This window comes from Pomacea canaliculata, linkage group LG2 (genome assembly GCF_003073045.1).
Source record: "Pomacea canaliculata isolate SZHN2017 linkage group LG2, ASM307304v1, whole genome shotgun sequence".
NCBI lineage: Eukaryota > Metazoa > Mollusca > Gastropoda > Architaenioglossa > Ampullariidae > Pomacea > Pomacea canaliculata.
Window position 1 is genome coordinate 36,781,268 of NC_037591.1, and position 8,985 is coordinate 36,790,252.

At 43.1% G+C, this 8,985-nt stretch overlaps 1 long non-coding RNA gene across 1 annotated transcript; it reads right to left on the reverse strand.

The window, feature by feature from the left end:
* Nucleotides 1–1,295: 1,295 nt before the first annotated feature.
* On the reverse strand, nucleotides 1,296–7,234 carry LOC112558280. Its single transcript, XR_003098121.1, has 3 exons — nucleotides 6,236–7,234; nucleotides 4,377–5,307; nucleotides 1,296–3,615 (listed from the first exon to the last, which is right to left on the reverse strand). It is a non-coding gene; the product is annotated as an uncharacterized LOC112558280 (long non-coding RNA).
* Between the last annotated feature and the right edge of the window lie 1,751 nt (nucleotides 7,235–8,985).

Below are 8,985 nucleotides of genomic sequence, written 5' to 3' on the forward strand. Positions count from 1 at the left end.
GAGAGAGGAAAAGAAATGACAGGGGAGAAGAGAAAGAAGGAGTAACAGGAGTGTTTATGCATCTAGTCTGGTCTTCTATTGACAACATTCTTCAACTAAATAGTTTGTGGATAGAATTTTGTATTTAGTTTAGTTTACATTCACTTGATACAAGAAGAAAAAGTTTTATTCAAACCAACTAACCAACCAAACAACCAGCCACAACAACAACAGCAACAAGAAGAGATTCCCTTTTTATCGGATTTCTTTCCTGCAGGGGAAGAATAACTGGAGACCTAGTTTTTTTTTCACAGCTTGAAGAATTCCTGGCATCGTAGATCTTTTGCTAGATGTTTGCTTGTGAAGTTTGCCGCCAAGGAGAGTGATGAAGTAAGGAGAGGACCTTGTTCAAAGCAATATGGCGGGTCTTGATGGGGGAGTGTTGACCAGATGGCTTCGATGGCGCTGGGTTCATTGCCAGTCATTTGTCTTCATTCCACACGTGTCTTTCCTGCTCCCTATCTCATTCCCTCCAAAGTGGATTTAGGTCTTGATGTCAGCGAATACCCATAGATTCTGAGAAGGGGTTCCGCGAACCCTGACCCTCAAGCTTTTTCCTTTCCACCATTCTTCCCAGAATTCCTGCCTGCATCTTTATTTTTCGTTGAAGCTACACCACATCGTCTTCCCTCGGAATCCGCATCACGTGCCAACGATGTGAGGAAGATCTTGGATGATCGTAACCCTCGGCCATGACCTTAGTGTTTGTCCGTTGGTCGAGTGCTTGTACGTCCAGTCGGCCGTGTGAACGCCATCTGTGGCCATGGTGTCGGTGTTCATCAGTACTCAGGCAGAAGCACGTGCATTACTGGGATGCAGTGATCAGCTTCAGAGGCCATTTAGCCGCTCACGAGCTGCTCGCTTGCAGCAAGCTTAATTATTCACGGCCATCAACCAAGCATTTCCTCTCCAGGCTTTTTCCCAGCGTGCCACAGTAGCTGCATGTCTCCATTTCAAACTAAAATAATCGTTGACAAGCCTGAGCACGTGCCACGTGAAGTCAATCAGTTGTGTCATTTTTTCCCAGTAATGTCAATCACCTGCGTCATTTCCGCCTGACAATCATTGACGCGTTGCCCTTTGACACGAGGTCACGGGATCAAGTTATAAATAGCAATAACGAACAGAAACTGCTAAAACAATGATTTCCTTGTTTTACTTAAGATAAAAATTTTTTTTAGAAAAGTAGATCACACAAAAAAATCGCTTTCTCAAATCGTTTGAAAATTTTTACTGACATTAAAAATATTTCGGGGAAAAATCATAGAAAAAAAGTCACATGTACAATCAAACATCGGTCCAATATTTGTCAATAATTTTTAAATCCTGATCATATACTGCCCTCTTTTTTCTATTTGTATTAATTTTTTTTTAACAAAGATGTAGTCCAGTTCTGAAGAACCGGAGAAGAAAGGAAAGACCTTTTGGGGAAACTTCGTTGAAAACGCGTGATCAGGAAAGGGATGGAAACATTATTGATGTCCATGAAAATATAAACCTTCAAGATCTCGATTAAGAAAACTTGGAACGTGTTAACCCTTGCAAGGGCTGGATCCGAAGGAGAAGCCGATTTGGTTGTCCGAAAATGAATTTAAGAAAACATCGATTTTTTTCGCTCCCCCGTCTTCCTGCTCGAGACATTGTTTTTAGTCTAACAGCTTTACCAGGAATTCGATCAGACGTCCTCATGGTTGGCCCAAGAGTGGCTATGGGGAATTTCAAGATCTCATTATTTTTGCGGTGTATTTAGCAACCTGTCTTGACACCGCGGCTTGTCTCCCTTCCTGCAACACCCACTTGCAGTTTGGAACTGGTGTGAGCGCCACTGTCTCATGTCCATGTGAATTTTCTTTTCCTTCTCGTCAGCCCACCCATCCATCCATTAAGTCACGTGTCCACATTTCTTTTTGTCGTGTATCCTCGTATTAATTTTTTGTGAAGTTTTCATTGCCATTAAAGCCTGTCCATTTTGTGAATTTTTTTTTTTTGGAAAGGGGAGGGTGTGTATGTCGAAGTGTTTGTGTGCTCTTGTTTCCAAAATATTTCTGTGTTCCTTCCGTGTGTTGTAAGAGTGTTTTTAAGATTCATATCAGCAACAATAACAATATTTAAAAAATGACTTTTAAGATAATTTGTACTCGTAAAGCATTCGCTCTTGCATGTAAGGACTGTGCACACCCTGTGGATGTGGAAGTCTGGTGGTAACAACATTCAAGATTACTGTCAAGCACTGATGACAACTACTGTAACCAAAACACATAAACAAATAATAAAATCAACAAGAGCTTTGCCTAGACACGTGACATTCCTAATCAATACCAGGCTCAGACCAATTTCTGTTTTCTTAATTCGATGTCAAGTTCACAAAAGACTTCAGTCTTCCCATTGTTCATTACTCATCACGTATCCCTGAACAGGTTAATTAACTTGTAACTTCAAAAGCAGCCGACACATCTTTGAAGGCACAGGTTCCATTGTACAATTAAACCTAACGGGACACAAAATGCAAAGAGGGTTCTGTTACAGATGGATGGAGTGGTAGGATGAGAATTTAGAGTTTCATGAAAACTACACTCCAGCACTGAAGAGGCAAGCGGTGGAACAAGTGGACAAGCGGGCTAACATACATACAAATCGCATATCCGATGGCTAAGATGGAAGAGACACCTATCTGTTCGCAGTTTCATGGCACCCATTGGACTCCAGATGACTACCTACTAAATAAGATGTTGCGGTATTGAAATTTAAAGTTTGTCCGACCACCACGACTACCGCAACTCGTCACAACAATCACCGTTTGATCGTGGCCGGCGAATGTCGGGGTGGATGGTGAGGATAGAAGAGTTTGTTCGTGTTTAATCGATCGAATCAGTTGGAGGATCCCCTCTCCTCCCCACCATCACACCATCACCACTGCTATGTCCGTCTCCCACCCGACCCCACTTGAGTCGATAATCCGTTCCGCCATGACAGCCCCTCCGTTGTGTGTCCTCCCTCCACCCTTTTCTCATCCACCTGCGGGGAAAATTACTCTTTGTCTCCGGACACGTTGGTTGTCTGCAAGCTTTAATTTTGATCCTGTCAAAATTCGCGGCCATTACGGCATGACCTGTTTGCTCGAAAGACCTGATTTGCTCTCCTTTCTTGTCTTTGCGCAGCTGCGAGCTAGAACAATGGCGGCGGGGGGCAGGGAGGAAAGGGGAGATCAGTCGGGTGGTCTGGCAGGAGTGAGCTGCTGCACGGTGTTTACATCAATCACCATGTTTCGACTTCGTCTGTCGTCGGCCAGACGAGACGGGCGAGGACAAGTGGCACCAGAAAGCGAGAAGGGACGAGAAGCGAGACGAAAAGAGACGTTTTCAAATGTTTGCAGCAGCCGGCGAGTTCCCTAGGGCGCTCTGAAGAGGAGTCGGTGCAAGGATCTGGTGGGTCCCGGAGTTGAAAGTTCTCCTTCTCCATCGCTTGACATCTTCTCGGTCATGGTGTGTCGGACTCCCGGGGCTTTGGTCTGGAGTAACCATGCTTGTTGACCATGCTTGATTGAGTCGTGTCTGGGCACTCCCACACTCACTATTGCTATTTAAAAAAAAAAAAAGATGGAATTCTGAATGGTGTGAAGATAACATTTGAAAGTTTTCTTTTTTAGGTTTGTTATGTTTGTTGACAATGCTTCAGGACGAGAAGTGAAAACAGTTTATTGTTATACATATCCTATTGACTTGTATGATGAATAAGTGTAGAGGCTGGGTAGGAGAGGTCAAAGTGAAGACAGTCTTCCTCCATCCATTCATCCCTCACTCTCGTTACCCAATCACAAGCAAAGAAGTTCATTTCCGAAAGTGGTTCATGGTGTTCAGATGACACATAATCACCTCTTTTATCTCTTTGTATTTCTATATTCTTACACTGATGAAGTCAGCTAGGTAAGATAATAGTTTATCAATCTTGCAACATATGATACAACTATAAACTGGTAATAAAGTAAACTTTTGTGTGGAAAGAAAACCTGGCTGCAGGTACAAAATCCTGATGAAGGAGACGAGACGGGTGAAAAAAAACCTCCACGAAAATACAAGGAGAGTGATAAATACAACGCAAAATAGTTCGGCAGATTCATTAAAAATAATATATATTATAGATGTAATAATATGAACATTATAGTTTTAAAATACAGTTTTAGTCAAGACTATTTTAAATCTGCTAAGGTTGTGAATTTTAGAAATGGTTTCCGAATAAGCATCTTAGGTGAGGAAGCCCGCAACTAGGACACAGTGACATAGGCTGCATAATACTTGTTTTTATGTTTCTGTTTTACAGAAGGAAAGAACAGCCAATACCTTCTATCCCTCAGAAGCTTGCTTGAACTGGAGGTGAACCATGAAGAGGACCATGTTACGATGTATTTTCCGGCGCGCATGTGTGGTAAGCTGTGGTGAAGCGAACGAATGAATAATTATTCTTCCTTCGCCACCCCGACCTTTGCTGCAAGTGGCGAGGTTCGCTTCCAAACACAGACCCCGTAAAATCCGAGGAACAGAGTTAAAAAAAAAAACTAAAAAAATAATAAAAAACAACAACAAACAAACAGAAAGTGCATGTATCAGCTTTTATTTTGAAAGCCGTATATTCGTCCGTCCGTTGCTATCTATGTGCGTGTGTATGTGAGTGCGCATGAAAGTTAAAAAAGAGAAAAGACTGACCGAGCTAGCGAAAACATAAATGAGATCAGTGAATAGGAGAAAGAGTGAGAGAAGAAAAAAAATGTTATTATCCAGACCTGTCGGGGATGGAGGTGGCTGGGGATATAGACCTCTCTCCCCTTCCCATGATTCTAGGGAAGGAGGGAACCGTCGGGCCAAACAAACAATCTTGAGTCTACTTGGGGCAAAAGTCGTTAGAAAGATGCAGAAAGAACTCCGAATCCGCAAAAACAGATGGAGGGATTTCACAAACACGAGTTGCACACTCACCGCTGAAAGACCCTGACAGTATTTCTAACACCATGTTTGTGTTTTATGCTGTTTGTCTTGGGGGAGCGATGGAGGAGCGAATAATGTTTTGTCGGCGTGTATGTCTTCGATGCCGAGCGAGCGAGGGGCCCAGTGTGTCGGAGTCCGATGAAGAGCAATGAAAAGCAATCTACCCTGGGTGTAGGTGGAAGTCGACACCAGAATGCTTGTGTTCATCTGTCAGTAGAAGTCAGGCCTCCAGGTAGTTCTGTCTCTTCCATAACCGCCGGTAATGTTTCTGGCAGATTCTGTGTTATTCCTGGTAGAAAATCATCACACTGGAGAATAAGTAAAGCACTGAAATATTCACTCACTCCAACAAAGAAACAGAGAAAAGCTTTTAAAGGTTGAAAAAACTATTTTAAAAGGGTTTATTATTTCTCTCATACAGTTAGACATAGTTATTCGACTCAAACACGCAACCACCAGTCTAAATATAGAAACTGAAGAGCTGAGTGAAATACTTACCTTGTGACTTACTGTGGAATGTTGTTGGAATAGCAATGTGAAAAAATAGATTGTGATCTGTCCATATTTACCTTTACATTAAGAAATATACAACTTGATATTAAACATTTATAAAGGTGTCTCCTTTCGTCTCAGAAGAAAAAGTTCTGCATTGAATATTCTATCCACACACACATACAGGTACATAGATATTTACAAGCCCGCGCACGCACTCACACAGACACCCGCGCGCACATATGCATTGTTAAAAAAAAAAACTTTTTCATTATGACAATGAGTTGTCAGACAGCAGGTGTGGGCTGTATATTTCTTGAGTTCTTGTCATTCAGTATCAACGGCAGTCTGACAGCCTCAAGCCAACAATGATACATAATGTCAGGCATCACTCATCCTGGCCTGAGGCGAGAAAGCACAGTTGTTTTTCTTTTCTTTTTTTTTTCTTCGTTTTTCCTTTTTTCTTTTTGCTATTTTTAACCTGATCTTACAAACTCACTTAACTTTGCCATTATGTATTAATGTTTACTGTCATTATTTTTTCTGTTCTCTGTTATTTTACAATTCTGTTACTCCTTTCTCTTTTTTTCCCTTCTTTGTTTTATTTTCTATTTCTTTTATATATATTTCTTGGTTTAATTTTTTTACAGAACTTCCCTCTTTGTAATTAAAGAATGCAGACTGGACTACTACCAAAGTAAAAATAAAAAAAAAATTAGTAAAACCTTGGTTGTTGCAGCGTTGGCAAGAAATATGAGTTGTTTCCCTTGTGCCGTGTGGGGCTGCGGTGTGAGTGGCTTCCCGGTCCTACCCGGCGGTCACGGCCTGCCTGCCTGAATCCTCCCCCGCCAGGCTGGTCTCATCTTGTCATCGCTAGTGCAGCTTCAACTTTCCTCGCTTTTGTCATCGAGTGTGAAAATCCAGACGCTGCTGTCTCGGCCCACACCCGCGTTTTCACCTGGCCCTCGTCTTCGCTACGGTCTGGGCAGGAGAGCCTTTATTCATCTTTCTTTTTCAGCGGGAGACATTTCTTTTTTCTTTTCCAGCTGGAAATATTTCTTTTTCTTTTCATTTTCCGACAGAAGGAACCTGGATCTTAGTGATAGGCCACTCAAAAGCTCATCAGTGTATGGAAATGCGTGTTTTCACAACACCTGCTTTGCATAATCAATCCCACGTATCCGCCATGCTTGAAATGTGAAAAAAAGAGAGGGAGGGACTGGGCAGGGGGTTAAGGGCTGTAAGTTGTGGAGAGAAAGGGTAGAGAGTAGTAAGCGGGTGACATTCGAGACGAATCACCCTCTCTCCCCTTCCCTCCCACACGGGGATTTGAACCAACATCTACTTCTGGATCCATTAGACGGGATGTTGATCGAACCTCGCGCCACTCCCCGTGGAACAGGCGGGAAGTCTGAGCTACAGGCGGAACAGATGGGAGGCTGTGTGTGCGGGAGGACCACAGAAGATGCCCAGCTTCGCGCCTTCCTGCGCAATCAACCATGTCGAGGGTCTTTTGTGGTCTCGCGCTCGATAATCGCTTGCTCACGGGTGTAACAACGACAGCCTTTCCTCGACTATTTATCATTACCAACAGCAGTCCTCATCATTTCCCCCCCTCTCTCTGTTTCTTTCAATGTCACGAGGTGAGAATTATTACTGAAGAATACAGAATTTGCGCCTCTGAACTACTGAAGACATAAATTTCACCTCAAGTCTGAAAGGTTTCTCCCTCCCTCCATCACCTTATAATAGTTTTTTTTTTTTCAATCTGCTCTTTTTTCCCACGGGTCAGGGTTAGCTTTTAGCTAGTTTCCTGCTAAGCAAGCCAATGGACTCGTGTATGAAACTGAGGCCAAACGGAAATCGTTCTCATTGTTGCGATGTTTAGAATGTTTCTGCATGTACTAACCATTCAATTCGGGGTAGATGAAATCCTTGGCCAGACAGAATGTCCAGCCAACAACTTTTTGGTCCGAGGTCGATGACAACATCGAGGTGGCCAATGATAACCGAAAAACAACTAACATATAATGTTAAGACAAGCTTTGACAGAATTTACATCCTTAATGATGCTGGAATATTTCTTTTCCACTTCTCTACTTCACTTTAATCAAACTTTTGAGAAAAACTCCTGAAAATCTTTTAACCGTTAGTGCAATGATGTAAAGGAATTTGAGGATGTTGATGATAAAAATAAAATTATTATTTGCAAATCCCAACTCATCTAATTTTTAATTAACAACCGATCATTCATTCATTCAGTCGGAGATTTATCCATCTTAAGTTCATTCATTACCAACTTGTTAAAAGACACGGAAGACAAAGACAAGAGAGGCTCTGGCATTTTTGGAGGTGGTTATATGGCTATTTCTCTGCAGATATGCCAGGCAGAGGCTGGCGCCAGGAAGGTGGCTGAGGAAGGACAGAGTGACAAGACAATGCGGCCAGCCTGGCAGATCCATTCTACTCAATCTGGCACTCGCTCTCCGAGGGTGCGCGTCCCTCCTCGGCCTCCACCCCATTCATCATGGGAGTACAAGACCAGCGCCTTAGCAGCCAGGGTGCAAACAAAATGTCAGCTAACACCTTTCAAACGAGTTGGCCAAAATCTCTTTTCGGATTTTTTTTTCTGAATTGTTTTTTTTTTAAAGACTTTCTGGTCCTTACGTGCATTCTATGTCTCTTGTCTTTCTGTCTAGGTTGTTTGTTTGTCCCCTTTTTCTTTCTGTTTGTTCTCCTTCTGGTAAAGTTTTTGTAAGCCCGTTCTTAATCTTCAAACAAAAATATACCCGTGTTTGACAATGTTTTAAAATAGCGGTTCACTCCCATAAAGCTTCGTCGTGATTCAAGACATTTTATGTTTCCATTATCCTAATGATGGACTGAGAGTACAGTGAACATTACGGGAAGAAAAGAATACAGAAGTATTCACTCATAGCCACATGATAGACGACATGTGTCTTGTTAAGAAGGGCTAACCCCACGACCCACACATTTTCACCTCGAAGTCGCGTATTTTTGCCGGGCCGTCATCTTTACTATCAGGCGACCAGACAGTGGAGATTCCCCCAATCCCCTGCATCCCCCCCAACCCCGTCACTACCCAGCGCCCTCCTCGCCAGATCTCGTTTCATGGGACACCACTCTCCGGCCTCCGTCATAAGCAAGGGGGGAGCGGAGATGGGGGTGAGATGAGGTGGGGTGGGTTCCCAGGGTACATACAATCTTCTGGGGGTATTTCCCAGCGGAAGCAAAGAATTGTGGGTGCAAGCGATGTCGTTGCACGTTTTTCTACGACTTGCTTTTTGGGTAAAATGATCTGCACGAGATTGTAGGGCTTCTTGGCGTGATGGATGCACCGGAAGTGGACGAGGGGCGACGGTGGGTTGGTGGCGCGAGGTGTGGATTATGAAATGCGAACGGTCGCTCGCTGTGTTTTGGAGCTTGACACCAACGTGTGACCTGAGTGTCTTGT